The 27,284-nt window shown below is 41.7% G+C and overlaps 1 long non-coding RNA gene and 3 other non-coding genes across 4 annotated transcripts; all 4 read left to right on the top strand.

The window, feature by feature from the left end:
- The first annotated feature begins 219 nt into the window (after positions 1-219).
- On the top strand, positions 220-383 carry LOC117309909 (U1 spliceosomal RNA). The gene has a single exon (XR_004524195.1). It is a non-coding gene; the product is annotated as a U1 spliceosomal RNA (small nuclear RNA).
- On the top strand, positions 235-4,462 carry LOC141277323 (uncharacterized). Its single transcript, XR_012328499.1, has 2 exons — positions 235-415; positions 4,236-4,462. It is a non-coding gene; the product is annotated as an uncharacterized lncRNA (long non-coding RNA).
- Positions 4,463-17,981: 13,519 nt separating this feature from the next.
- Positions 17,982-18,145, top strand: LOC117309908 (U1 spliceosomal RNA). The gene has a single exon (XR_004524194.1). It is a non-coding gene; the product is annotated as a U1 spliceosomal RNA (small nuclear RNA).
- An 869-nt stretch (positions 18,146-19,014) lies between these two features.
- Positions 19,015-19,178, top strand: LOC117309906 (U1 spliceosomal RNA). Its single transcript, XR_004524193.1, has one exon. It is a non-coding gene; the product is annotated as a U1 spliceosomal RNA (small nuclear RNA).
- Positions 19,179-27,284: the final 8,106 nt, after the last annotated feature.

The raw sequence follows: 27,284 nt of genomic DNA, 5'->3' as shown, positions 1-27,284 counted from the left end.
GTAGATAAGAGCAGTGACTGCCGGTAGTTCTTACACTAGGCATTGTATTTCCTAAGATTTGGCAATATCTAGATATACAAAATATTGCTGCATGGTAATTATAGTTTGGAAACTGTATTCCAGCAGTGGGGGTTGGGTTGTAAAGTGCATGAGAAAAGTGACCCCATCTTTAGAGTGATTTGAATCTGAGGGTGAGGTACCAGCGAATGCTAGCAACTCATACTTACCTGGCAGGGGAGACACCATGATCACGAAGGTGGTTTTCCCAGGGCGAGGCTTATCCATTGCACTCCGGATGTGCTGACCCCTGCGATTTCCCCAAATGTGGGAAACTCGACTGCATAATTTGTGGTAGTGGGGGACTGCGTTCGCGCTCTCCCCTGTTTCTTTTGTTTATTAAAGGAAGTTTCATATCGTAAGTTTTTATTCTATGGGTTGGGTAGTTTCTGGCACGTTAGGGGTAGTGTTCTGAGAAAAAATTTGTCTCAGTTTTTCTGTTTCTGGGGAGATTTCTTTTCGTACTTTGCCTGTGATCATTAAAAATCGGTGATTTCTTAGAGAGGGCGCTGAGATTAGAATGTACCCACGTCTCCTCCTAGGCAGGTAGAGTCCAAGTTAATGGGGTCTTATATTAGTGTGAGGTATGAGGGTGGAGAGTGTGAGTTTTACGCTTTTGGGCAAAGGGATGATTAACTTCCGCTCCGCGGTGTTTTTTCAAAGCAAGAAGACCCGTTTAGTTTGTGGCAGTGAAATGAATGTTAATTTTATTTGGTTTTTTCCTGATTTTGTGTACGGTGAAAAACGAGAATTAAGGTTTAATTCTGATTGGTTTAGTTTCAATTTGAAAACTAGGTTCTTGAGGGCGTTGAAATAACCAGGATGTTTTTCTCTTAAGTAGCTATTTTTCTTTGCAGTACCTGAATTTGGGAGTTTTGAACCGTTTTAATAGATCCGTCTCTCATTTATTATATAATGAATGCTTCATCTGGATTGGATGTGGGTATTTTTAAAGGTCCCCTACTAGTGTCTTTGAGAATCGATTGCTGTAAACTAGAATATATCTGCAAACAGCTGCTATTCCTGTATGTGCTGCTGATTGCTTGCATTTCAGTTTCAGGGTATGGTGTGTTCTGGTTCTTCCTAGTTTCCAGATCTAGCTATTCTGAGGATTTCTAGTGATCTTCACACTCATGTTTACCTGTCTTGTAAAAGCAGTTCCTGCTGCTTCTCTTTTAGAACAAATCCTTGTCCATCTGTACTTAGTCACTTCCTGACCCTCAGCAATCTGACCAGGGCCTGAAATATAAAAATATGATCCCTCAGTTGGCTTCTAAGTTTAAGTACTCACCTGATAAAGATAGTTACCTGAGTGCTGTTCTGGGGCCTTTGTTTAAAACTGAACATGAGAGACACAAAGTACAGATATTTTGCAGCATGTTTTTAAAATTTGTATCCAAATAACACATATACTTCGTTTAGAAAATCAAATAGTCCTTTTAGGTTTCTAAACTAAGTTCTTTGCCTACTTCTTCCTGTTCTCCAGGTCCCCTTCAGACAGAGACACTTTCCACTCTAAAAACAACTAAAATTTGATTCTTCTGAAATTTATGAACCTCTGTGTTTCTAAACCAGAAATACCTAGATATTTAGATAATATCTAATTAGATATTTAAATAATATCTAAAATATTATCTTTTAATGCATCCATTTTTGACATTGCCTATTTTTGATAATGTAAATGAAGATTTAGCTCTCTTGCACCACCATTTCTTCTCTATTTTTCCTAATTTAGTTTAAAAACCATTTGGTTAAATCACTTGGTTAAATCAGTATTCAGTGTTCATATTATTCTTAGGCAAACATTATTCACAGCAGAGCATTGTCATTGAATGTCATTGTTTCCTTTAATTTTATTTTTCCTCTGGTTAGTTTTTTTCCCCTTTTGGTGGTTTTTTTTTTTTTTTTTGGCCATGCAGTGCAGCATGCAGGATTTAGTTCCCCCACCAGGGATTGAACCTGTGCCCCCTGCAGTGGAAGCATGGAATCCTAACCACTGGACACCAGGGAATTCTCCCCCTCTGTTTAATTTTTACCTTTTTTCATTTGGTTACTTTTCTTTTACCTATTCCTAATTCTTCCCACACTTTCCAATAGCCTTTGGCTTTTCATAGGGTAAATCATATCAGGTAGTCTTATTAGTTTAAATGCAGGTTTTTTTTTTTTTCTTCTGGAGATCTATCTACTTCTATTTTTCTTCTACCTAAACCCTTTGTTCTTTCAGATTGCTGCATAGGTGTAATAGTTTAAATGGGTATCAGATTCTAGGTTGGAGTTAACTTTTTCTTCATGATTTGAAAGACATCACTTTTTGACTTATAGCCTCTAGAAGCTATTGAGAAGACTTTCTAATTCCTTATACTGTTTACATGACATATGTGACTGATATTTTCATTTTCAGAAAAGTTGAAGAATTATCTCTTTATTTTCATTTTTTGTAATTTCCTAATGATGTGTATCTTATAGCCATTCATTGTATGGGGCACTTGATGAGGACCCTTTCGACCAGAAAGTCTTCCGTGTTGAGAAATTGTCTTGAATTATTTCATTGGTGATTTCCTCCCCTTGGTTTTTATTATAGTTATTTAATTTAATTAATTTATTGATTGATTGATTTTTGGCTGCATTGGGTCTTCATTGCTGTGCACGGGCTTTCTCTAGTTGCGGCGAGTGGGGGGTACTCTTCGTTGCGGTGTGCAGGCTTCTCATTGCAGTGGCTTCTCGTTGTGGAGCACAGGCTCTAGGTGCGTGGGCTTCAGTAGTTGTGGCATGCAGGCTCAGTAGTTGTGGCTCACAGGTTCTAGAGCGCAGCCTCAGTAGTTGTGGCACATGGGCTTAGTTGTTCCACAGCATGTGGGATTTTCCCAGACCAGGGCTCGAACCCGAATCTCCTGCATTGGCAGGCGGATTCTTAACCACTGTGCCACCAGGGAAGTCCCCTCCCCTTGGTTTTTAATTTTTCTAGAACTCTCCATATTTGGTTATTAGAACTCCTACAGTGGTCCTCTAATTAGGAAAAAAAAATGTATTTTCCATCTATTCATCTTTTTTGCTGAACCCATGTATTCTGTTTTTTATTTCTACAATCATATCTTTAAGACCTCTTTTTTTGTTGTTCTTAGTTTCTGCTTTGTATAACTTCTTGTACTTATTTTTCAGATGCAAAATCTTCTTATATCTCTGAAGGTTTTAATGATTGTGTTTTATTTTCTTTTTTAGTTTTTTTCCTTTTGCATCGTCTGTCTCCTCCATATTGTCTTCTTTTGGTTGTTTGGTTGAGCTGCTATTATGATTGTCTCCTCCTGTTAACAATTAGGGAGCTGGTCAAGGTGAGGCTGTACGGTCTTTCTGCTTCCCTGCAGTGATCTCCCTACACCTTTGTAGAGGAAGCCCATGTCAACATCTTTGGGACTTTGTTCTAGGGTGTTCACATTACTCAGAGGAATCTTTCAGTATCCTGGAAGGTAAAGGCTTGGTTGCCAGCGTTCTGGAAACTAAATGGAGGATGAGAGGGAGGAGGTCTCAGCATTTAGCCTTTGGAATGCATATGTACATCCTCTTTTCAGTAACTGTTTAAACTTTTACCTGAGCTTCAGGTCTTCTCCAGAGGACCTCAGTTGTACCTTCCTCCTGTCTTTCTCACCACTCTAGATAGTGCCAGGGTGGGCCGGTTATCCAGCAGCATGGGGAGAGAGGGGTTTGGACATCTTTTCTGAGACAGCTTTCCATCAGCCTGGTTTCTTAGTATTCTCTCATTTCACCTGGTTCTAGAGGTTCTGGCACTGTTAAATCTGGAGTTTTTTGAGTACTCTGCAGTGTCAGTTGGGTTAGTTTTCAGCTTTCCCCAGAACTGGCTTAAGATTTGGGGGTCCCTGGTCTAGTTCAGTCATTTCTCATTTATAACTATCAAAAATATGTTGCTCATGTCCCTTCTGTCTCTCCATCCTTGAAAGTTGTTGCCTTTTAAAAATTTCTTTTCCGAAGTTTTTGTGGGGTTTTGGAAGGAAGTGAAATTTATAGATGTTCAATGTACCATCTCTATCCAGAGCCCAGAATTATTTACAGTACTGAAAAATTGAACCAACCTAAATGTCCAGTAATAAGGGGAATGATTATATGAATTACAATCCAGTCATAAGATGGACTGTCATGCAGAAATTTAAAATTATGTTTCCTAGTGCTTCCCTGGTGGTGCAGTGGTTGGGAGTCCGCCTGCCGATGCAGGGGACATGGGTTCGTGCCCTGGTCCGGGAAGATCCCACATGCCGCAGAGCAGCTGGGCCCGTGAGCCATGGCCGCTGGGCCTGCGCATCCGGAGCCTGTGCTCCGCAACGGTCTAGGCCACGACAGTGAGAGGCCCGCGTACTGCAAAAAAAATAAAAAATAAAAAATAATAATAATAAAATTATGCTTCCTGTAAGTTTTTAAAGAGAGTATGAAGTTAATGGGTAAAGTAATATATGTAGTAATTATATGTTGTGTTATTTTGACTATTTTTTTTTCTGGTCATGCCATGTGGCTTGTGGGATCTTAGTTCCCCAACCAGGGATCGAACCCAGGCCCCTGCAGTGGAAGCACGGAGTCTTAACCACTGGACTGCCAGGGAATTCCCATATTCCAACTATTTTAAAAGAAACAAACAAGAAAAGCCCTGCATTATACCAATAAAGATGTTTAAAAAAGTAATAAAAAAATAAAAAGATAGAATGAAATACACAAAATCATTACTACTGAAAAAAAAGAGAAAAAAGAAAAACCCTGCTCTAGAGGCCTGCAGTCTAGTAGGTGAAGTAGCTCTGAATGCCAGGCAGAGGAAAAGTGAGGCAGTAATACAGGCACAGTCTGGACTGTGCTCAGGGTCACATACGGGTGTTACTGTGTCCTAAAACTGAATTGACAGAAACCAGGCCAATCTCTGGTACAACTCCAAAATGATTTTACCAGGGTTATACTGCTGTCTTAGTCGTTCTGGTGGCTTCTTTTCACCCTGTTTATAATCAATCCCCTTAGCTCCATGGGTAAGCAGTGATAAAGAAGTGACTTTAGGCTCCAGTGATTGAGGCAGGTGTTGGCTCATGGCCTGATCTAAAAAACTTCACACACACGCACAAAATAGAGAGGCTGCAGTCTGTAGAGACTTTTTCTCTGAGTTGTGGTGGAGTCTCTTGTACTACTGGGAATAGATGTTTAACTTTGCTAGAGTATGGAAACAACTCAATCTGTGTGCTTTTTTAATCCCCCCTTTTAAAAACAACCATTTCAGAACCTAAGGCTGATCCATTCAAAACTGTCATTTCAGACCTGAAACCATAGAGCTCCTACAAAAGAACAAAGCAGAACACTCTTTGGCATGTATCATAAGTGAGGGACTTCCCTGGTGGCACAGTGGTTAAGACTGTGCTCCCAATGTGGGGGGCCCGGGTTCAATCCCTGGTCAGGGAACTAGATCCCACATGCATGCCGCAACTAAGAGTTCGCATGCCACAACTAAGGAGCCCGTGAGCCGCAACTAAGACCGGGCGCAACCAAATAAAAATAAATAAATAAATGCTTTAAAAAAAAATCGTACTGATATTTTTTAAGATGTCTCCTAAGGCAAAAGAAACAAAAGCAAAAATAAGCAAATGGGACCTAACTAAGCTTACAAACTTTTGCACAGCAAAGGAAACCATCGACAAAACAAAAAGACAACCTAATGAATGGGAGAAAATATTTACAAATGGTATGACCGATAAGAGGTTAATATCCAAAATATACAAACAGCTCATACAACTCAATATCAAAAAAAACCCCAATTTAAAAATGGGCAGAAGACATGAATAGATATTCTTCCAAAGAAGATATACAGATGGCCAACAGCCATGTGAAAATATACTCAACACTGCTAATCATCAGAGAAATGCAGATCAAAACCACGATTTTCATACCTGTCGGAATGGCTATCATCAAAAAGACCACAAATAACAAATGTTGGCAAGGATGTGGAGAAAAGGGAATCCTTGTACACTGTTGGTGGGAATGTAAATTGGTGCAACCACTGTGGAAAACAGTATGAAGGGTGCTAAAAAAATTAAAAATGAACTACCACATGATCCAGCAATTCCACTCCTGAGTATATATCCGAAAAAAATGAAAGCACTAATTCAAAAAGATGACATGCACCCCGTTGTTCATAACGGCATTGTTTAATACAATGGCTAATATATAGAAGCAACCTAAGTGTCCATCAGCAGATGAATGGATAAAGAAGATATATAGATATATAGATATAGATATACACACACAATGGAATATTAACCAGCCATAAAAAAGAATGCATTTCTGCCATTTGCAACAACATGGATAGACCTAGAGCATTTTTTTAAAGTTTATAATCTTTTTAAAAATTTTTTGATGGGACCATTTTTAAAGTCTTTATTGAATTTGTTACAATATTGCTTCTGTTTTATGTTTTGGTTTTTTGGCCACAAGGCATGTGGGATCTTAGCTCCCTGACTAGGGATCAAACCCGCATCCCCTGCATTAGAAGGCGAAGTCTTAACCACTGGACCAGGACTTCCCTGGTGGTCCAGTGGTTAAAAATCCGCCTTCCAATGCAGGGGATGTGGGTTCGATCCCTGGTCAGGGAACTAAGATGCCACATGCTGCAGAGCAACTGAGCCGGCACACTGCAATGAAAGCTCCATCCCACATGCCACAACGAAGATCCCGAGTGCCGCAACTAAGACCTGATGCAGCCAAATAAATAAATAAATATTAATAACAACAACAACAACAACAAAAATAACCACTGGACTGCCAGGGAAGTCTCGACCTAGAGCATATTATGGTTAGTGAAGTAAGTCAGATAAAGACAAATACTCTGGGCTTCCCTGGTGACGCATTGGTTGAGAGTCCGCCTGCCGATGCAGGGGACATGGGTTCGTGCCCCGGTCTGGGAAGATCCCACGTGCCGCGGAGCGGCTGGGCTCGTGAGCCATGGCCGCTGAGCCTGTGCTCCGCAACGGGAGAGGCAACAACAGTGAGAGGCCCGCGTACCGAAAAAAAAAAGGCGGGGAGGAATGGCAATAAAAGAACAAACCACGGCGGGGAGCTGGCGGGTAGACGTAACACCATAAAATGTAGAATTTGCCGTGATTTTTTTCCTTTGTACTCTTCAGTTTTCCCAAAGGCTGAATGGTTACTTTTAAAATCAGAACTTCTTTCCCAAAACGTGTTTTTTTGTTTGGCTTTTTTGTTTTCCTATCTTTTAAATTTGAGGTTGGGGGGAACTATGTGTCAGCTGGGAGCTTGTGATGTAATTATGTAAATGAAAGGCTGTGTGAGTTAAAAGCCTTTACTTTTAGGATGACGTCTCTACTTTAAAAATCAAATGTGCTACTATATTAAAGAGGTTGTGCTACTTGGAGGAGAAGTAAATCCAACAACAGGTATTTTGGGAAGTGAGGAGTAAACGGGGATGGAGGGGAAAGTATAGGCAAGGTATGGTGATTACTGAGGAGGTTACGTAGTAAAAGCCCAGATCATGCAGCTGTGGCTGTGAAGAGATCACAGAATTGGTTTCCCAGTTTGCAGCTCACCCCCTGACTCTTCCAATTATAGTTTGTGGCAGCAGAGGCTCTCTTTTTGTTGTGGTCTACCGAAAGTCTAGTCCAGAAGATGCTCTGCCACTCCCACTCCCAGCAGTATTTAGTTACCAGTAACTCACATTTGTCTGGAGTCTACTACTGGCTGTTTATATTGGAGAGATGACAGGCCATTCAGTTAATCAGCAGCCCAGGATATGAGTATTATTTATAAATTTCTGCTGGGGTTGAGACATAATTGTATGAGATGAAGATTTGGAAGCAAGCTATAGAACGGGCCTAGTTGAATAGTTGAATTCACATCATATTTGGCATCAGGAAGGTGGGATCAGTTTTTGAGGAAAGAGCATGCAAGCTGAAAAATACAGCAGTCAAGGACTGGGCTTTGCAGAATTGCCTCAATTAGAGAACAAGAGAGGAAAAGGAACCCCCCTGAAAAAAGCTGGAGAGAGAGCAGAGGTGAGCACTTTCATAGTCAGTAGTCATTAGTGAGCTTTGAAAAAATGCAGTCATTTTCTGCTTTTGATGCAGTAGGGGGAAATGGCAAGAAAACAAGTATAATATGTGTTGGCCACATTAGTAACTTTTAGTGAATGGAGTGGAGAAGACCAAGTTGCTCAGTTTGAAGCTGAAGAAGAAATCAGTCTACAAATTAAACAATCAGTACATCTCGGAAACTCCCCATAGTTCCAGGGCTTGAGAACACCTTCCGCTATTTCTTTGACCACATGACGCTGAGAGGGTCCTAATCCTTTGCTCTCTTAGGTTCCCTGATGCCAAAGGGACTTTAATTGTTTCGGAGGATTTTCCAGCTTTGCTCTCGGGAGATTAATTCTCCCAGTCTTTCTAACCTGATGTTTTCTCCACAGGTTAGTAGACTCTGACTATAATGAGGCTTTGACCCTTGAAAAATGCGGGGGTTAGGGGCACCAACCCTCCATGCAGTCAAAAATCTGTGTGTAATTTATAGGTGGCCCTCTGTATCTGCAGTTCCTCTGTATCTGCACCCTTGGATCCTGTAGTACTTATTTATGGAAAAAATCCACATATAAGTGAATCCATGCAGTTCAAACCTGTGTTGATCAATGGTCAACTGTGTATCAGTCTATAAGCCACTGAGTGTAGAGGTTAAGAACATGGACTCTCACTAGTTCTGCTACTGTCTAACTGGGTGGTTTTAGGTAAATTAGCTAACTGTCTTGTACCTCATTTTCTTCATCTCTAAAATGGGGAATAATAGTAATAGTGACAACTGCCAATAGAAAGAAAAATGCACAATGTAAACATTGTGAGTTAAGTTTGCTTCAGGGTCTTACTGAGGACTATAGCCCAGGAGATAGCCTCTCAGTAGCTCTGAGAAACTGCTCTGAAGAGGTGAGGGAGAGGCTAGTTTATATATGATTTTTTTGGTGGGGAATACATGCAGTCAGGTATGTAACTTGGTAAAAGATTACTGCTAGTCACAAAGAACATACATCACAAGTTAATGATTTTAGTTCTTTTCCCTGTATGGGAAGATGCAAGAAGCTGGGTTCATTAAAATTCTTCCTGAGATACATCTAACTATCTAAGAGCCTGTTTGTCCAAAGCACAGAGCATCCTCTTATTGTCTTAATTTCCTCAGACTGGAGCACAGAGTGCTTCATCCTTTTATCGCCTTAATCTCTTCTGTCTGAAGCACAGAGTGCACTGTTGGTCAGTGACTGCAGCAGGTTAATCTTTGCAGAATTCGATGTTGAGCAAAACACTCTTTGCTCTTCTTTTGTCTGCACAACCTAAAAAGGAATTGTTGAGAATTGAATGAGATAACATCTGTAAAGCCACAGAATAGTGTCTTGACATGTAGGAGCTATTCCATAAATGTGATGTTAACCCAATGAATTAACTCCTAAGATCCAAGAAAGGAGAGCAAGAGAATAGTACTGTAGGGGGACTATGGAAAGCAAGAGGATAGTACTGTAGGGGGTCTGTCCTTTTCTGGATAAAGGGACACCTTTGTATGTTTGAAAGGAGAGGTGCTAAACCCAGGGCAATGGAAAGGGCTGAGATCAGAGAGGATGGGATTGGGAGCATATGTGGAATGAGAGGCTTAAGAAGAAAGGTGATGTCTCTTTCTCTGACACAACAGAGAGGCTGGGCCCAGTGGCTCTCAAACCTCAGTGTAAGAATTACCTGGAAAGCATGTTAAACGTGCACACACCCAGGTCTCATACCCAGACATTGATTCAGTAGATGATGGGAAAGAGCATTCATTTGTACTTTTGAAATAAAAGAGAAGCTAAATTATTCTCCCTCCTACAAAGAGGATATATGGGTGTGATTGGATTACAGTTGTGGTTCTCAATTCTGTCAAACCTAGGGTCCCCTTTGGCGAGTAGTAATGTTTCCTTTATTATTCATAGTATGTTCGTAGAAAATACGAATGTTCAAGATGTTCCTAGAAAATATAACTACATATACTTCCCCCACAAATGATATAAATGTCCTAACTGTAATATAAAGGAGAAATAAAAATAAAATGTTATAGTAAAATATTTTAATATGTAAATGCTTGGCATGGCAACACAAGGAAACAAAAATGTCCCCACAGATTTTCAAAACTACCCCTTGGGAGTGGTGGCATGGTCGCTGAGAACCACTGGTTTAGGTAGAGGTTTGAAACATCAGGGTTGAGGGAATTTAAAAGATATGTATAAAAGGAAAGCCAAGTAGCAGTGAAGATGTGGTTGCAGTTTGCATGGATCTGGAGTGGGAGAATCACAACTTCCTCCAGCAGTGCTGGGGAGAATGGGTGTAGAGGAGATGAGTCCTGGATCTAGGACCAGGTGGAGCAAGTGTGCTGTGCTGCAGCATGGTGGGCGGGGGGCGGGGATGAGGTGGATGAGGGGCTAGTGAGTCAAATGGGATCTTGAGTGAAGAGTCTAGTGAACTGAGAGGTCAGACGGCCCTCTCTGGCAATAAGTAGACAGGAGGCTAACAGAAACTTAATCCTGGTTCAAAACATAAAATGCTGGGAGAATAGAACAGCAACAAAACAGGTTTTTCACATATATCTCTTAGCGAAAAAGAGAAACTCACAGAGATCAGGAGAAAGAAAAACTCCAGAGGGAAAGGTAGGAATGGACCCCGTCTGTTCGCTGAGGACACTGTCCATTCTCAGAAGGTGGGGTGGGTGCGTGTTAACAGGGCAGGAGCAGGGGCAGGAGACAAAGCCTGGGCGGGGGCGGGGCGCTGAGCTGAGTGGGAGATCTGACTGGATGGTTCCTCCTCATTCTGTACAAACTGAGGAGCCGATTCAGAGGCTAGAAGCTTATCTCGAATCGTGCAGTGTGAGCACTGAATTGGAGTCCAACCGCTAGCACGTAGCCAGGATATTCTCGATTTCATGCTCTGCTCCTCCCGCTCTTGGAACGGGAGGAAATGGTGCGGGGCTGGTATGGAGCGTTGCGATCCAGGCAAGGACGCCGGCTGAAGTCGGCTGGCGACTAAAAAGCTCTGTCGCGTCCGTTTGCTCCAGGGGACTCCACACAAGGAGATCCGGAGACCTTCAGTTACGCCAGCGTTGGGAGAGGGGTGGGTTTGTGTCAGGAAAGTATCCTGGTCGGGCTGGTTGCTGGAGGAAGCGGCCTCCCGAAGCAGCCCACAGGAGGCGCGGCTGCCGGCTCGGACCTGCCGGGCTGCGCGGGACCTAAGGCGGGAGGTGGAGTAGGTCCATGAAAGACACAGGGCATTTGGAACCGCGTTTCCTGGAAAGACGTGCTTGATTATCTATTACCAGTACTAAGATAGTTCGAAAATCTGTTTATTTGTATCGCTAAGATAAAGGCCAATTGGAGTCCTTTCAGGAGTGACCCAGGCCTTATGGTGGTGTGCGCAGCCGCGGGTAGTGCTGGGGTCAACCTCGGTTCATACTGACCTGGCAGGGGAGATACCAGGATCACGTAGGTGGTTTATCCAGGGCGAGGCTTATCCGTTGTGATCTTGGAGAGGCAGCAGTGAGTGGTGGCCTGAAGCGAGATCTTGATTCCCTGCCCAGGCGTTGAACCTGGGTAGCCTGGATGAAAACCAGGAATCTTAGCCACTGCACCCCCTGGCCCTTGCCCCCAGTGAAAAATGCATTTCTCACGGAGGCAAAAACTGGGAGAGCACACAGAGAAACTGTTTAGTTAAGACAGAAGCAGGGCAGAGATGCACACCCAGAGAGAAAGGATGTGGGCGTCCTCCCTAATGAAGAGGAGTGCAGTAAAGAAGCAGTTAGGTCATTTATATAGGGCAGGTCTTCCGGGTCTTTGTTTACCTTTGGCCAATCATCTGGTTTCTTTTTCCACACCTGACCTGCCCTCGGAGCCGCCCCAACACGCCGTGCTGAACTTTTTTCCAAGATGGATTCCAGCCCAGAGGCCTATGGGACAGCCTTAGCATCACATAATTATGCGGTGGTGCCCCCTCTTTTTGACCCCCAAGGAGCCTTTCTGCACATGTGCAATGTTTTTCTTGCCCTAAGGATGGGAAATGTATGACCTCTTGATCTTTCAATAGGGTTTAGTTCCACTCTGTCCCTTCCATAAAAATGTCCAATGTCCTGTTATTTACCTTATTTCTGTTGCTGGTTTTTATATCGAAGTGCAGATCTAGAAATACAGACAGGAGTCAGGTCATAAATATGTAGTCATAGAGCCCGTTTGGCTCTTGCTTCAGGAAGTGTAAACGGGGGTGCTGGTAATGAGTGTCTGGCCTGGAGCCCATCTTCTTCTCACCCACTTGTTCAGGAAGTGTGAACAGGAGGCCAGTTGTAAATGTCTAGCCGGGAGCCCATCTATCTCCTGCCTCAATTGCACTCCGGATGTGCTGACCCCTGTGATTTCCCCAAATGTGGGAAACTCGACTGCATAATTTGTGGTAGTGGGGGACTGCATTCATGCTTTTCCCTGTTCTCTTTGTATCTTAAAGACATGTCATTCAAGACTCTTTTCTAAGGGTCTAGTAGCTCATTTTAATCTAATACTGAAGGATTTATCACATGACGTAGTGGGTGGTGGTGAATATGATACAGAGACAGAGTGATATAAAGATCTTAAATGCTAAGCCACCATGAAACATTCTTTTGCCAGGTATAGGGTTTTTCCTGGTAGGATTGTGTTTAACTTCAGCCATCTGACGTTTAGGATCTGAGTTGACCTGCCGTAAGGGCAGGTTTACCTAAAGGGTTTTGAACATTTTTAGTTATGTAAAAAAGGAGTGTTACTATATCTCAATTTTTTTTAGGCTGGCTAAATTTTGCAGTGATAACCATTTTGGATATATTGGAATAAGTAAAGCAGGTTATTAAAACTATTTTCAGGTGGTTTCTTTTACCCTTTTATATATGGCTACCAAAGCTTAAAATTACATGTTGTTCACATTATATTCTATTGGACATCGTTTCTCCCTTATTTTGAAAAAGTCTCCAGGAGGTCTGGCTGTGTTACTTCTATAACATGCTCCTTCTTCCTGGAATGCCCTGTCTTCCCTCATCAATATATATATTTTTTTAAATCAATTCACTGTTTTTATTTATTTATTTATTTATTTATTTATTGGCTGTGTTGCATCTTCGTTGCTGCGCACAGGCTTTCTCTGGTTGTGGTGAGCAGGGGCTATCTTCATTGCGGTGCGCGGGCTTCTCATTGCGGTGGCTTCTCTTGTTGCAGAGCACGGGCTGTACACACGCGGGCTTCAGTAATTGTGGCGTGCAGGCTCAGTAGTTGTGGCACACGGGCCTAGCGGTGTGTGGGATCTTCCCAGACCAGGGCTCGAACCCGTGTGCCCTGCATTGGCAGGCGGTTTCTTAACCACTGTGCCACCAGGGAAGTCCCCCTCATCAGTCTTGAAAATGCATACTTCGACATTCAGCTCTCTGTCTGCGAAGCTGCCTGGGATCCACCCAAACCACCACTGAACCCAGAAAGGACTTAAACATTACTAGGTACTGTAGGCACAGTGCTGCATAAAGCACTTCTTTTAAAATCAGAAGAAAAAAAGATGAATTTTTAGGTGGAAGAAAATGTTGTATATAATAATGTCATCTTTTTACACGTATTTCATGGAGGAAGGGTCCACAAAGGCAAAAGTGTGTAGGATCCTTCAGAGTCATAATGTGGTCCTTAACCCTTTTATTAGTGCTCATTACTCTTCTCCTATAATTCTGGCAGGTCTGTTTCCCCTACAGGTTGTGATCTTATTTATTACAGGCAGAATCTCTCTCTGCATTATTACTCTTAGTATCGCCCGTGCCTAGGCTAGTTGCTGGCACCTTAAGTTTAAGTGGCTGTAAGTTACTACTTACACGAGTAACAACTTGAGAACAGGTTTTTGTTTTTGTTTTTTCCATCATTAGTAGCACTCACAGAAACTCAAGGACAATTTGTGAATGTTGAAAATACTGGAGTAGGCAATGTGGTTATCAGAAATATAGTTCCCATATGGACTGACTGTATAGCACAGGGAACTCTACTCAATACTCACTAATGGCCTATATGGAAAAAGAATCTAAAAAAGAGTGGATATATGTATATGTATAACTGATTCACTTTGCTGTACACCTGAAACTAACACAACATTGTAAATCAACTGCACGCCAATAAAAATTTTAAAAAGAAAGAAATAGTTCCCTCAGCATAGCAAAAAGAGCTTTAGAATATCTGTGAAATCATATCTGTGGGGGACACAGATAGTCCTAGAGGACTCAGTGCTGTGGCATTCAGGGATACCATGGAAACAGCAAACCAACTGCCTAGAATGAAATTAGAAAGGTAGTTCAATAATGAAATTATATCATACAACGGAGATGGGCTGGATCACACTTTGTGGATGAGAGTATCTAGTAAATGTCTAAGTAGAGTGACTGTGGTTTATATTGCAGAGCCCTGTGGATGGAAATGCAAAACCGGGGCCAGTGTGCATCAGAAGTGAATGGGTTCAGCTCCCTGAAATGCAGGGTGTCTGTGTAGAGTGTAGAATTGCTCAAGCTTTCCTGGTAGTAGACATTTAGATTCAGTGTGTTGGCACCATGGACTTCTTGACAGTTGAACCTGCTCTGTAAACTTATATAACAAAAGGCAGCTTTTAAAAATTACTGCCACGCTCATGATATTTCTGAACATCAGCCTTTCCTTGACTCGGACGAAGCTAAGAGATGGGTGGAAATTCAGAGATGAGGTGAGACTCACAGAGTGAGGGCCATGTCTGTTGGGACAGAAATGTTAGTTGGCAGGGGAAGCCATGATCTGAGAGAGGTTGGTAAGTGTGCTGGTGCCACCACTCCCCAGGTAGGTGGGAACTCTCCAAATACCTACTGTGCTGAGGGAGGGTCTGTGCCTCTCCACCTTGGCTTATTTGGGAACTTTGAGTTAGTTGGTCACTGAGTTGTTTTATTCTGTGTATAAATATATGTATGTATGCATGTGTATGTGTATGTATATATATATACACATATATATTCACCATAATTATTACTAATAATTATCATTGTTCCTAGAGGACAAAATCAAGCACAGATACCTAAAATATGATAAAAATCACAATTTGAATCTAAGTCTATCTGATGCTAAAGCCTGTGTTCAAAACTAAATACTGTGCCAGCTATTTCTTGTAATGGTTCCACCAGGACTTGGTCTTCTCTTTATGAAAAAAAAAAAAAACAGTCTAACAATATCATTGAAAGTCTGTAACCTGTATCTCACAACCAGTAATACTGATATCATTTCAGTGCATTTCCTTCCAGTAATTTTCCTTAAGGATATACATTTTTACAAAATTCCAGTCATGGTATACATACCGTTTCATAACCTTTTTCCCTCTTAACCTTAAATAATAAAAATGTCTTTCACATTGTTAATCGTTATTATATTATTATTGTTTGCTTAATACTCCCTTTCTCTCTTGCTTTGATTCTAGGGTTTTTGGGTGATTTTGATTTTTTTGTAATTCTATAATGAACGCCCTATGCATAGGGCATAGTTTTTCTCTAGAATTACTTTCTATAGTTAAATTAAATGACATTTCTGGGTCAAAATGTATGAACATATTTTGGGCAGTAGATGTATATAATTAGTGTTAAATTATTTTTTCATTATAAGTAATATAGTCATGTTACAGAATATGTAGGGGAAAATACATTAGTCCATTCTTCTGTATTGACACTGATATGATTATGTTACTTTGCATTTTGATGTATTTCCTTTAAGTGTCTTAAATTTTGCCTTTTTAGAAACAGTTTTAATCGTAGTATATATTCTATTTCATATGCTGCCTTTTTTGCATGCAGTGTTACTGCAATTTAGGCTTTCCTCTCCTTCTTAACAAACTTGAAGTTCTTTTTATAATTAACTATGAACCCTGAAATTAGAAAGAGATCTGGACTTTGAAAGATGAAAGGAAGCAGGGAAAAGTAGTTTTTAGAGTTTAAAAATATCATATGTCACCTCTCCTCCCTCAAATAATTTAAGGTATTTCTTAAGATGACTAAAATATTAAAATAACAGAGAAAACTACTAGAAATTACCCTAAGAAATCATCATTAATTATTCACAAAGATATATCTACAAGGCTGTTCATTGTTTTATATATATATATGGCAATAAACTAGAAGCGATAGAACATTGATATAAATTATCTATGACAACATATAACAACATGAATGTAAAATGTTACAAAACATCGTGTGTAGTATAATTGTATTAAAAATATATATGCATAGAGAATTGGAGTTACCATATATAATATCAAAGTGTTAACAGTGGTAATTTCGTAGTGGGAATGTGGTTAATTTTAATATTTAAAAAACACTTTTCTGTCTTTTCCTAATTACCTGCAAGGAAAATTTCATCGCTATTTTAATAATTAAAAATACCATCCAAAATGCAAAACAAAGCACTTAAAAAATCATATGGACTAAGGGAAATAACTACCAAAGGGTTGCAAAAATATGCCACCCCAAAATGTGTCACTTTAGCATAAGGATTATTTTGAGCTAAAAGCACTGAAAAATAGCAAGTATGTAAGAAGAGTGGTCTGATCTCCTTTTGTCTTCCTAGAAGCAGGAGGTAAAACTCCCAACTGAAAGATGTTTTCCCTAACCCAGGGGAAAGAAACATTGCAGAGAAGGGGGACAAAGCCGAGATTTCTGTACAAACAGGTCTTGTTAAAATAATTATCTTCCTTTAGCCTCCCCATATATGTTAGTTACTTTTCCACAGTTGTCACTCGTTGTTCAACTTAATATAAAAACATTCAGATTTCCACTTCTTTGGGCCTTCGTTTCCTTATGAGGGCTCCTGTACACTTCTGTTAAATAAATATGTATGCTTTTATCCTGGTAAACCGTCTATGCCAGTGTAATTTTCAGGCTGGGCCGGAGACCCTAACAGAGGAGAGGTAAAGTTTTGCCTCCCGCACACCACCAAGTCCTTGACGCCCTAGTTGATGCAGAGTTGTTTTGCCCAGAGAGCCTAGCCAGCAAGGGCAGAAAGGAAAACAGTGTGTCATGTATTTTCGCTGTCCAAAAAGAACAGAGGAGCGCTCGCTTTGTTACCAAATCCAGGCCAGGTGCTGCTTATCTTTGCGCCGAGCATGCAGAGGTTTGAATCTTGCTGAAGTCGGATTTGCGTCCCCAACCGCACGGACACCTGTCCAGGAGCGGAATGGCCTGGGTCGGGTGAGGGGCTCGAGGCTGCGTTTGACCCGCGTTCTCCTGTTCAGCTCCCACAGAAATCTTGTGAAGTAGGCAGGCAGTAGTATTCCCACTTTACACTTTTGGGAAATGGAGGTTGAGAGAGACTTGAGGGTATGACCTAGTCCCATAGTGGAGCAGCGAGTCAGGCTCGCAGAACCGACAGTGCGGCCCTCTTCCTCTGAGGGCCGCGCGCCCCCGGCCGCCCGCAACTGCCCTGCCCGCCCCTGCGGCGCAGTACTAGGACGTGTGACAAATCTACGCCGTAATTTTTGCGTATGCCTGCCAAGACAAGGAATTGAACAATCTTTTCAGCTACACTTGTCGATGATCGTCTTTGGGGTCGGCACGAGGCATAGCTAGAGCGAACTGACCGCTTCTCCAAAAGGAGTGACGTTGAGTGACAAGAGGCGGGGATATGTAGATGAGGGGCGCGTCGCCTGCTGGTTCGATTTCGTTCTTCGCTGGGCAGAATTTCCGCTGAACGTTCAAAGGATGTATCCTGGTCAGTGTCATATGAATAATCCTGCAGTTTCCAACCAAAGGCCTAAAGAACTTGGAATATAATTGACCATAAGTGTATTGTGTGCTGAGTTCGAGGGTGAGGTGCCAGGGAGTGACTACAATTCATACTTACCTGGCAGGGGAGATACCATGATCACGAAGGTGGTTTTCCCAGGGCGAGGCTTATCCATTGCACTCCGGATGTGCTGACCCCTGCGATTTCCCCAAATGTGGGAAACTCGACTGCATAATTTGTGGTAGTGGGGGACTGCGTTCGCGCTCTCCCCTGATATGAAATGTTGAAAGAAAGTATTTGTCTTTCGTTATGTCGTTAGTGAGTCAGCGGTTTTTATTGTTGCTTTTAGTTTTTTTTTAGACTAGGTTTGCCCTAATAATAATTTTAATATTTTTGTTTTCTGGGCTTAACCGTACGTCAGGTGTTTTTATTTCTTTTTTAAGGTATTTTTAAACTTACGTTTCTTTGATGAGGGAGTTCGTTGCGTTGCGTTTGCAGTGAGTTACTGTCAGCTTTAGGGACTTAAAACAGTCGAAGTTCTTTTACTTTTAGATGTTCGAGATTTAGGAGGTGATTCCCTTGTTTTTTGCTGGCAAGTCCGTTTGCGGCTTTTTTCTGCTGTCTTTGGAAGCCCGCTGCTTAGCACCTTCTGTTGATATCTGTGTCTTCTGTGTAAGGGTTTCTGATTACATTGGTGGTCTCTAGGTAATTCGCTATGCTGTTGCCCCACCTAATTTCAAAGCTTTAATTACATCTGTAAAATCTGTTGTGACACAAAAGGAAGTAATATTTACAGGTTGCGAAGACTAGGATGTAGACAGGGCGGACGGAGGGTTTTTCATTATTTAGCCTACCACATCAACAAAACCCGGGATAGGTTTGTCCCGCGCAGAAGAATGACGTCATTAAAAGTGCTTGGAGTATGTAAATGAGCGCAGTGTCTGCTGGTCTTGCTCACATTGTACATACATTTATTATTATTTTGCAAGTTTTCCGGTATACGAAATGTTTTTGTCAGGGTTTTTATAGTTTGGAGAAGTTTTTATTCGTAAGTGAGGGTGTAGAACTTGCGTGAAGTGAGTGACCGTAAGTGTCAAATGTTTCGTATCTGAGGGTGAAGTGCCAGGCAGCTGAAGCAACTCATACTTACCTGGCAGGGGAGATACCATGATCACGAAGGTGGTTTTCCCAGGGCGAGGCTTATCCATTGCACTCCGGATGTGCTGACCCCTGCGATTTCCCCAAATGTGGGAAACTCGACTGCATAATTTGTGGTAGTGGGGGACTGCGTTCGCGCTTTCCCCTGATAAACTTAGTTTAAAAATAGAAATTTTGGTGATTTTAATTATCTCAGTAGGGCGTGATAACTGCGTTTGTTTTTGGTTTGTTAGGATGCGGTTTTGGGGTGGTTTCCGTGGTTTTGGTGTTTTCAGAGGGAAACTTCTCTAAAAAATATCCCGAGTTTTTGGGACAACTGTGAGAGCTAACAATTGTATGGATGTTATAGAACCAAGAACTTTAAAATTTCGTTTTTGATTCGCAGTTGTGCGGTGATGTTTGTTAATTCAGCGTTTATCGTTCTTGCAGAATGCTGGCGTCCATCGAGGGGAAAACGACCAAATTTGCGACAGTGAAATGTGTAGGGCGAATTTAGAGTGAAGTTACCTCACTATGTACTCTACGGACGGCATTTTTAGAGTGGGATGATTGAAGAAGAAAAGAGAGTAAGACTAAAAACATTCAGGGAGTGGTTGTTAGCATGTAAATGATTAGTTCAGTCGAAGGCCAGATTCTCAGGAACGTGCATGTTCTCCAGCTTTAGGGAAAAAAAGTAGAAAACGTATGAAACTGAAGCGGGTCTGCGGTTTTAAACTTACCTGTATTATTTTAAACATTTTATGTCAAAATGTAGTCATCATGTGTTGGTGTAAATGCAATTAAATAAAAAGTTTTAAAAGGTTGAAAAACATAAAAATGACTATTACTAAATAATAAAACAAGTATTGGTGAAAATCTGGAAAAATTGGGACGCTTTTTCAGTGCTGGTGATAATGTAAATGGTCCAGCCACTATAGCAAACAGTGTCGACTAAAAAATTATTCACAACCTACCCAGAACTTGAGAGTTTGTTTTATTTGGCGAGGATTTTTAGGACTTAAAGCTTGGGAGGCAGCATCTCAAGTAACCCTGAGAGAACTGCTCCGAGGAAGTGAGGGGGCCAGCCAGGATATAGGAGTTTTGCAACAGAGCGTAGATAATCTGAACGTCAGAAGATTGTTGTTAATTAAAGAAAACCAGATATCTTAAGGTAAGGAATTTAGCGCTTTTCTGTGTATGGGAAGATGCAAGAGTCTGGGCTCACCGAAATCATTCCTCTGATGTGCCCCTCAGCTATCTGGGGCCAGTATCCTGTGTTTTCATATCCTGAGTTTCCTCAGGGTTCACCCTACGGAGTGACTGCAGTCTGATGGCTGCTAGGTGGCAGGTATTCTTTTCTTTCCTGAGTTCCCTCAGGGCTCACTAGCTCACCGTCGGCGGCGGCTGCAATCACGACTGTGACATCCTTTGTTTACTGATATGGCAGGCAGTATTCCATTTCTCAACAGTATGGCCATTCCTGAAAAAATTAATCCAACAATTCTACTTCTGGGTATATACCCTAAATAATTGAAAACAGGGATTTAAAGAGATATTGGAACACTCATATTCATAGCAGCATTATTCACAATAGCCAAAGGTGGAATCAACCCGTGTCCATCAATGGATTAATGGATAAACAAAATGGGGTGTATATACATAGTGGGAAATTATTCAGCCTTAAAAAAGGAAGGATATTCTGAAATATGCTACAACATGGATGAATCTTGAGGACATAGTGAAATACGTGGGTCACAAAAGGACAAATAAATGTTTCCACTTACGTGAAGCACCAAGTGTAGTCAAATTCATAGACACAGAAAGTAAATTGGTGGTTGCCAGGGCCTGAGAGAGGGGAGAGGGAGAAAATGCAGAGTTAGTATCTAATGGGGTATGGAGAGATGGATGGTAGTGACTGTAGTACGACAGTGTGAATATATTCATGCCACTGAACACTTTAAATTTGTTTAAAGTGGTAAATACTATGTATATGTGTGTGTGTGTGTGTGTGTGTGTATGTGTATATATATATATTTTTTTTTTTTTTTTTTTTTTTTTTCCGTACGCGGGCCTCTCACTGTTGTGGTCTCTCCCGTTGCGGAGCACAGGCTCCGGACGCGCAGGCTCAGCGGCCATGGCTCACGGGCCCAGCCACTCCGCAGCATGTGGGATCTTCCCGGACCAGGGCACGAACCCGTGTCCCCTGCATCGGCAGGCGCACTCCCAACCACTGCGCCACCAGGGAAGCCCAATGCTGTGTATATTTTTACCACAATAAAATAAAGAAGGAATAAAGGCAGTGTTACATACAGGCGAACATTCCAGTGTGACAGAGCCTGAAAATGCACATTCGATTTGTCCAGGTGTAAGAAGATACTGGGGGACTTCCCTGGTCGTCCAGTGGTTAAGAGTCCTCCTTCCAATGCAGGGGACGTGGGTTTGATCCCTGGTTGGGGAACTAAGATCCCACATGCCGCGGGGCCACTAAGCCCATACGGAACAACGAATAACCCTCACACCACAACTAAGACCCGACGCAGCCAAATAAATAAATATTTTTTTAAAAAGAAGAAGATATTGGGGGCTTTGGCCAGCAGCCCACTGTCAGAGGTATGGGGGAGAATAACACACTAGCAGACCATTCCAGCTGAATGGATGAATGAAGTGGAGATAGTAACTGTAGACTCCCCTTTCAGGAATATTTTCCACTTTTTTTTTTAGTAGATTATTTCAATTGGTGATAAGCACTTTTTATTTTTTTAATATTTATTTAAAATATTAAACTTTTTCCTTTATAATTATTAAAACGACCCGTGCCTTTACTAAACTAAAATAAAACTATTTTATGCATATGCATATATGATATGCATATTCATATGCCATATCTAGCTATTATTAGTGTATTAGTTTGCTAGGACTGCCATAACAAAATACTACAGACTGGATGGATTAAACTACAGAAATTTACTTTCTGAAGGTTCTGGAGGCTAGAAGTCCAAGATCAAGGTGCCGATAGGGCCGGGTTCTTCTGAAGCTTCTCTCCTTGGTTTGCAGATGGCCACTCTCTTGCTGCCTATTCACATGGTTGTTCCTCTGTGCAAGTGCCCTGGTGTCTCCTTCTTCTTATAAGGACACCAATTGTATTGGATTATGGCCTCATTCTAACAGCCTCATTTTAACTTAATCACCTCTTCAAAGACTTTATCTATGTAAATCAAATAGAAATATGCTACTCCTTTTTAATGCCTGGAAATAGTAGGGAGGCAGAAAGGGGGGTGGGGTGGGGAAGGAAAGTTATAAAAGCTTCAGCTCATACTTAAACCAAACAATATTTTCTGAGTCGCTTTGCTTAACAATGTTGTGATTACTAGGATGCTATAGGCACTGACATGGCTAGTAACAAATACAGAGAAAATAAAGTTAAAACACTCAAGTTATTAGCATTTCCACATTTTATCAGTAGTTAAATTAAGAGGGAGTTACTTCTCAGTAACCTAAAAGCCTCTTGGCTGGGGAAGACCCACAGAATGTGTCAACCTTTCTGGTGTTTGTTTCACTTTACCTCATATCCCACCCTCTGTGTCTCTCCATGGAGCACTCAGTTATGCCCCTGATATGCACGCTTGTTGATTCATGCAAATGGGGCTTCCTCCTCTTATCCACTGTCTGGGGAATACCAGCCTGGTGCCACTTGTCTGCCCTGCTAGACCAAGCATTGTGATGACAGTGATCCTATTTTAGGTGACTTACACAGTACCTGTCACCTGTGAGACACATGGTAGGTATACCACAATCACTGGTCAGGTGTGGATGCTACACCTGTGGAAAGTTTAAACTTCTTTGCATGGTTCTTGTGTGCACAGTAGCAGCTAACAGCTACTGAGAGCTCCTTGGTGCCAGGCAGAGTTCTAAGCACTTTACAGAGTTCTAAGATTTTATTTAACGTCTCAGCAGCTCTCTGGTTATTATTACCCCCATTTACAGATGAGGAAATTGAGGCCCATCAGTTATATAATTTCTCCAAGGTCACACAGTTAGGGAGGTGACAGAGCCAGGACGAGAACTTCAGAGTCTGAACAGGGAACCCAACACACATACTATCTACTTTCCTACATAAATGACTGCATTTGTATACTAGCCGTTCAAAGTTAATACCCTCCGGGAATTCCCTGGCAGTCCAATGGTTAGGACTCCGTGCTTTCACTCCTGAGGGTGTGGGTTCAATCCCTGGTCGGGGAACTAAGATCCCGCAAGCCGCAAAAAACAAAACAAAAAAATCCCACAAAGTTAATACTCTCCTAATTGTCTTAATGACGCAACAAATACATGTATTTCTGATTTTAATTTTTGGTAGTCGTCACTTTTTCACTTCAAGGAATTGATGATAAATATGTTGAGTTCTTCAATTTCAACAGTAACATTGAGAATAAACTTTAATCTTGTAGAATTTATTTTTACATTTTTTGGCCATGCCACGCGGCATGTGGGATCTTAGTTCCCTGACCAGGGATCAAACCCGGGCCCCTGGCAGTGGAAGCGCAGAGTCTTAACCACTGGACCACCAGGGAAGTCCCTAATCTTGTAGAATTTCAGTAATTGTCCCCTAATGCTGTTCATTATCAATGAAAATGGACAAGAAGTGAAAGAAATGTGAAAGAATCGACATTTTTTTCCTTGCATTTCTGATTCAGTTAGAGCATGTTGCTTTCTTTTGAAACAGGATGTCTCGGGCCGTTCATCTTCCAGTCCCCTGTCCTGTTCAACTTGGTTCGTTAAGAAATGACTCCTTGGAAGCACAGCTTCACGAGTATGTCAAACAGGGGAACTATGTGAAAGTGAAGAAGATTCTTAAGAAAGGTAGGCACCGTATTGAAATGGCAGATGTGACTTGATTCACATCACTGAATAACATCAGAAGGAAAACCAGGTACATCATAAAACTGTGAGTTCTTGGGGAAACTGGAAGTTAAGTTTAGAGATGAGATGTTCTTTACCAGTGCAGTCAGATTGTTCAGTAGCGGTCTTAAATTGGTGGAGGCTGTTTTGTTTTGTTATGTGCTAAGGAACCATAAAGTCTTCCAACCATTAGGCTCCTGAGGGTTTCTCCTCAGGCCCCAGCCACCCACCTTGGATTCTGCCTGATTCCCTTTTCTCCTTCAAATCTACTCTGCCCACTAAGTCTTCTGAGGCCTATGGTGGAGAGAAGGCCAGTTTTCACAGCTCTCTTCTTCCTTGCTCCTTAGAGGCACTTGGTACTTTTGTTTTCAGGGTGTTTTGGGTTTGTTTCTGTTTTTTGCTGTAGGCTACAGGCACCTCAGCCTGTAGAGCAGACAGAAATAAGAAACATAGCTCAGGCAATCTTCGAAAGAACAAACAAACAAACACAAAAAAACATACACAAACAAAACCTCTGCTGGTATTTGCCCCTGATCTAGAGATCCAGACCTGCTTTTTCTAAAATAACCAGAAGACCTGTGAGATTCCCCCTCTTCCTCCTTAATATTAAAGGGAAGGCTTATAAGGCTTCTCTCAGCTGGTTTGTGGAACAGTCAGGGTGACCTAATTTTTCTACAGTGTTTCTCTATTTGCCTCAACAGTATTCCTGAGGACTTCCAGAAAGGTAACACCAGTTTTGTTTTGTTTTTAATGTTTATTTATTTATTTATTTTGCCTGCGCCGGGTCTTAGTTGCAGCATGCGGGCTCTTAGTTGTGGCATGCATGCAGGATCTAGTTCCCTGACCAGAGATTGAAACCGGGCCCCCTGCATTGGGAGCGTGGAGTCTTACCCACTGGACCACCAGGGAAGTCCCGTAACACCAGTTTTTGTAGGACCCAACTACCCCAAAAATACTTCTCTCAAAAACTTTTCAGGTGCTTCTGGGGTCTTCCCTGGCAGTCCAATGGTTAAGACTCCGTGCTTCCAATGCAGGGGGCACAGGTTCTATCCCTGGTCAGGGAAATAAGATCCCACATGCTGTGCAGTGTGGGCCAAAAAAAAAAGATCTCAAGGGTTTCCATGTACCACCCCTAGAATCTATAGATGAAGTGGCTGATGGTGAACTCAATTTATTCGAAAGTTTCTGTTTTCTACCCCCTCAAAGATTTTGCACTTTACCTCATAACACATTCATGTTTTAATATAAAAATTGATGTTCAAGATAGGTATGCTATGACTTCTAGTGTCTGTCTATCCACATCCTCCAGTATCAGAAGCAGAGTTCTAGGACATTTTTTATCTCCTAGACATCTCCTGAATGTTCTGCATCTTCAAATTCTTTTTTTTAAAACTCTTTTTTTTGAGGTACAGTTAATATACAATATTATGTAAGTTTCAGGTGTACAACATAGTGATTCACAATTTTTAAAAGTTATACTCCACTTATAGTTATTATAAGCTATTGGCTATATTCCCTGTGTTGTACGATATACCCTTGTAGCTTACTTATTTTATACATTGTAGTTTGTACCTCTTAATCCCCTACCCCTGTTCTGCTCCTCCCCACTTCCTTCTCCCCACTGGTAAGGACTAGTTTGTTCTCTATATCTGTGAGTCTTCTTTGTCAGATTCACTACTTTGTTTTATTTTTAGCTTCCACATATAAGTGATATCATACAATACTTGTCTTTCTCTGACTTAATGCATCTTCAAATTTTTGACATTAAACTAGAGCAGGGGATGAGGTTGACAGGTATAACTGGATATGAAGCAGGACTTTATCTGTGCCTGGAAATTTCGTCTAAATCCTCAGAGTGAAGAACAAGGGGTGATAAATGCCCCCACAGTCTAAAGCAAGGCTTCTTAGGAGATGGCCAAAATGATCTTGGACCTTCAACTCCATCACCCACGTCAGGCCTATCTAAGAGAAGGTGATGGGGTAGCGGTGGGAGTGTCAGTGGAAAGATTGTTTCAAAGGCATTCACAGGAATGGAATGCTGTGGCTTTTCCCTCTTTCCCAGCCTCAAGCCTAGTAAGAGGCCATTCAGGTGAACCTCATGGAGAGAGTTGTGATGTGTGATGCCTACAAGCAGGAGAGTTGGGAGCCTATGGCCCAGACTGCTGAACAACAGAAACATGCCAGCCCACCCCAGCTGCCACCAAGGTAGCATGAATAGAACCTGGCATGTTACCTGGAATTTAGGGGTCAGGAGGACTGCCATCTGCCTCCTACCTGGAGCAGTTCTTGTTGGCTGGATGAGCATAAGAGATCAGCTTCTGGAGTAGCCATACTTTCATCAGTTGTGGGGTAGGTGGACTCTATGCAGAGTAGCTGAGCCATCTAAACGGACCTCACCTATGAAGAAAGGAAGAATCCCAACAGAGAGGCTGGAGATGTAGCAAGAAGTCAGCAGAAATGAAAACCAGAACTACATTGAGGTATCATCTCACACTGGTCAGAATGGCTGTCATCAAAAAGTCTACAAACAATAAATGCTGGAGAGGCTGTGGAGAAAACGGAACCCTTCTACACTGTTGGTGAGAATGAAAATTGGTACAACCATTATGGAGAACAGTATGGAGGTTTCTTAAAAAACTAAAAATAGGGCTTCCCTGGTGGCACAGTGGTTGAGAGTCCGCCTGCCGATGCAGGGGACACGGGTTCATGCCCCGGTCCGGGAAGATCCCACATGCCGCGGAGCGGCTGGGCCCGTGAGCCATGGCCGCTGAGCCTGCGCATCCGGAGCCTGTGCTCCTCAACGGGAGAGGCCACAACAGTGAGAGGCCCGCGTACTGCAAAAAAAAAAAAAATCTAAAAATAGAACTACCATATACCACTCTTAGGCATATATCTGGAGAAAACTCTAATTCAAAAAGATACATGCACCCCAGTGTTCATAGCAGCACTATTTATAATAGCCAAAACATGGAAGCAACCTAAATGTCCATCAACAGATGAATGGATAAAGAAGATGTAGTACTTATAACTGGTGGAATATTACTCAGACATAACAAAGAATGAATTAATGCCATTTGCATCAACATGGATGGACCTAGAGATTATCATACTAAGTGAAGTAGGTCAGACAGAGAAAGACAAATACCATATGATATCGCTTATATGTGGAATCTTAAAAAATGATAACGAATGAACTTACAAAACAGAAAGAGAGTCACAGACGTAGAAAACAAACTTTTGGTTATCAGTGTGTAAAGGGGACGGGAGGGATAAATTTGGAGATTGGGATTAACATACACACACTACTATATATAAAACAGATAACTAATAAGGACCTACTGTGTAGCATAGGGGACTCTACTCAGTACTCTATAATGAC

Source organism: Tursiops truncatus, chromosome 20, assembly GCF_011762595.2.
Source record: "Tursiops truncatus isolate mTurTru1 chromosome 20, mTurTru1.mat.Y, whole genome shotgun sequence".
Classification (NCBI taxonomy): domain Eukaryota; kingdom Metazoa; phylum Chordata; class Mammalia; order Artiodactyla; family Delphinidae; genus Tursiops; species Tursiops truncatus.
The sequence above is the reverse complement of the archived record's forward strand: the minus strand, read 5'-3'. Positions and strand labels throughout refer to the sequence as shown.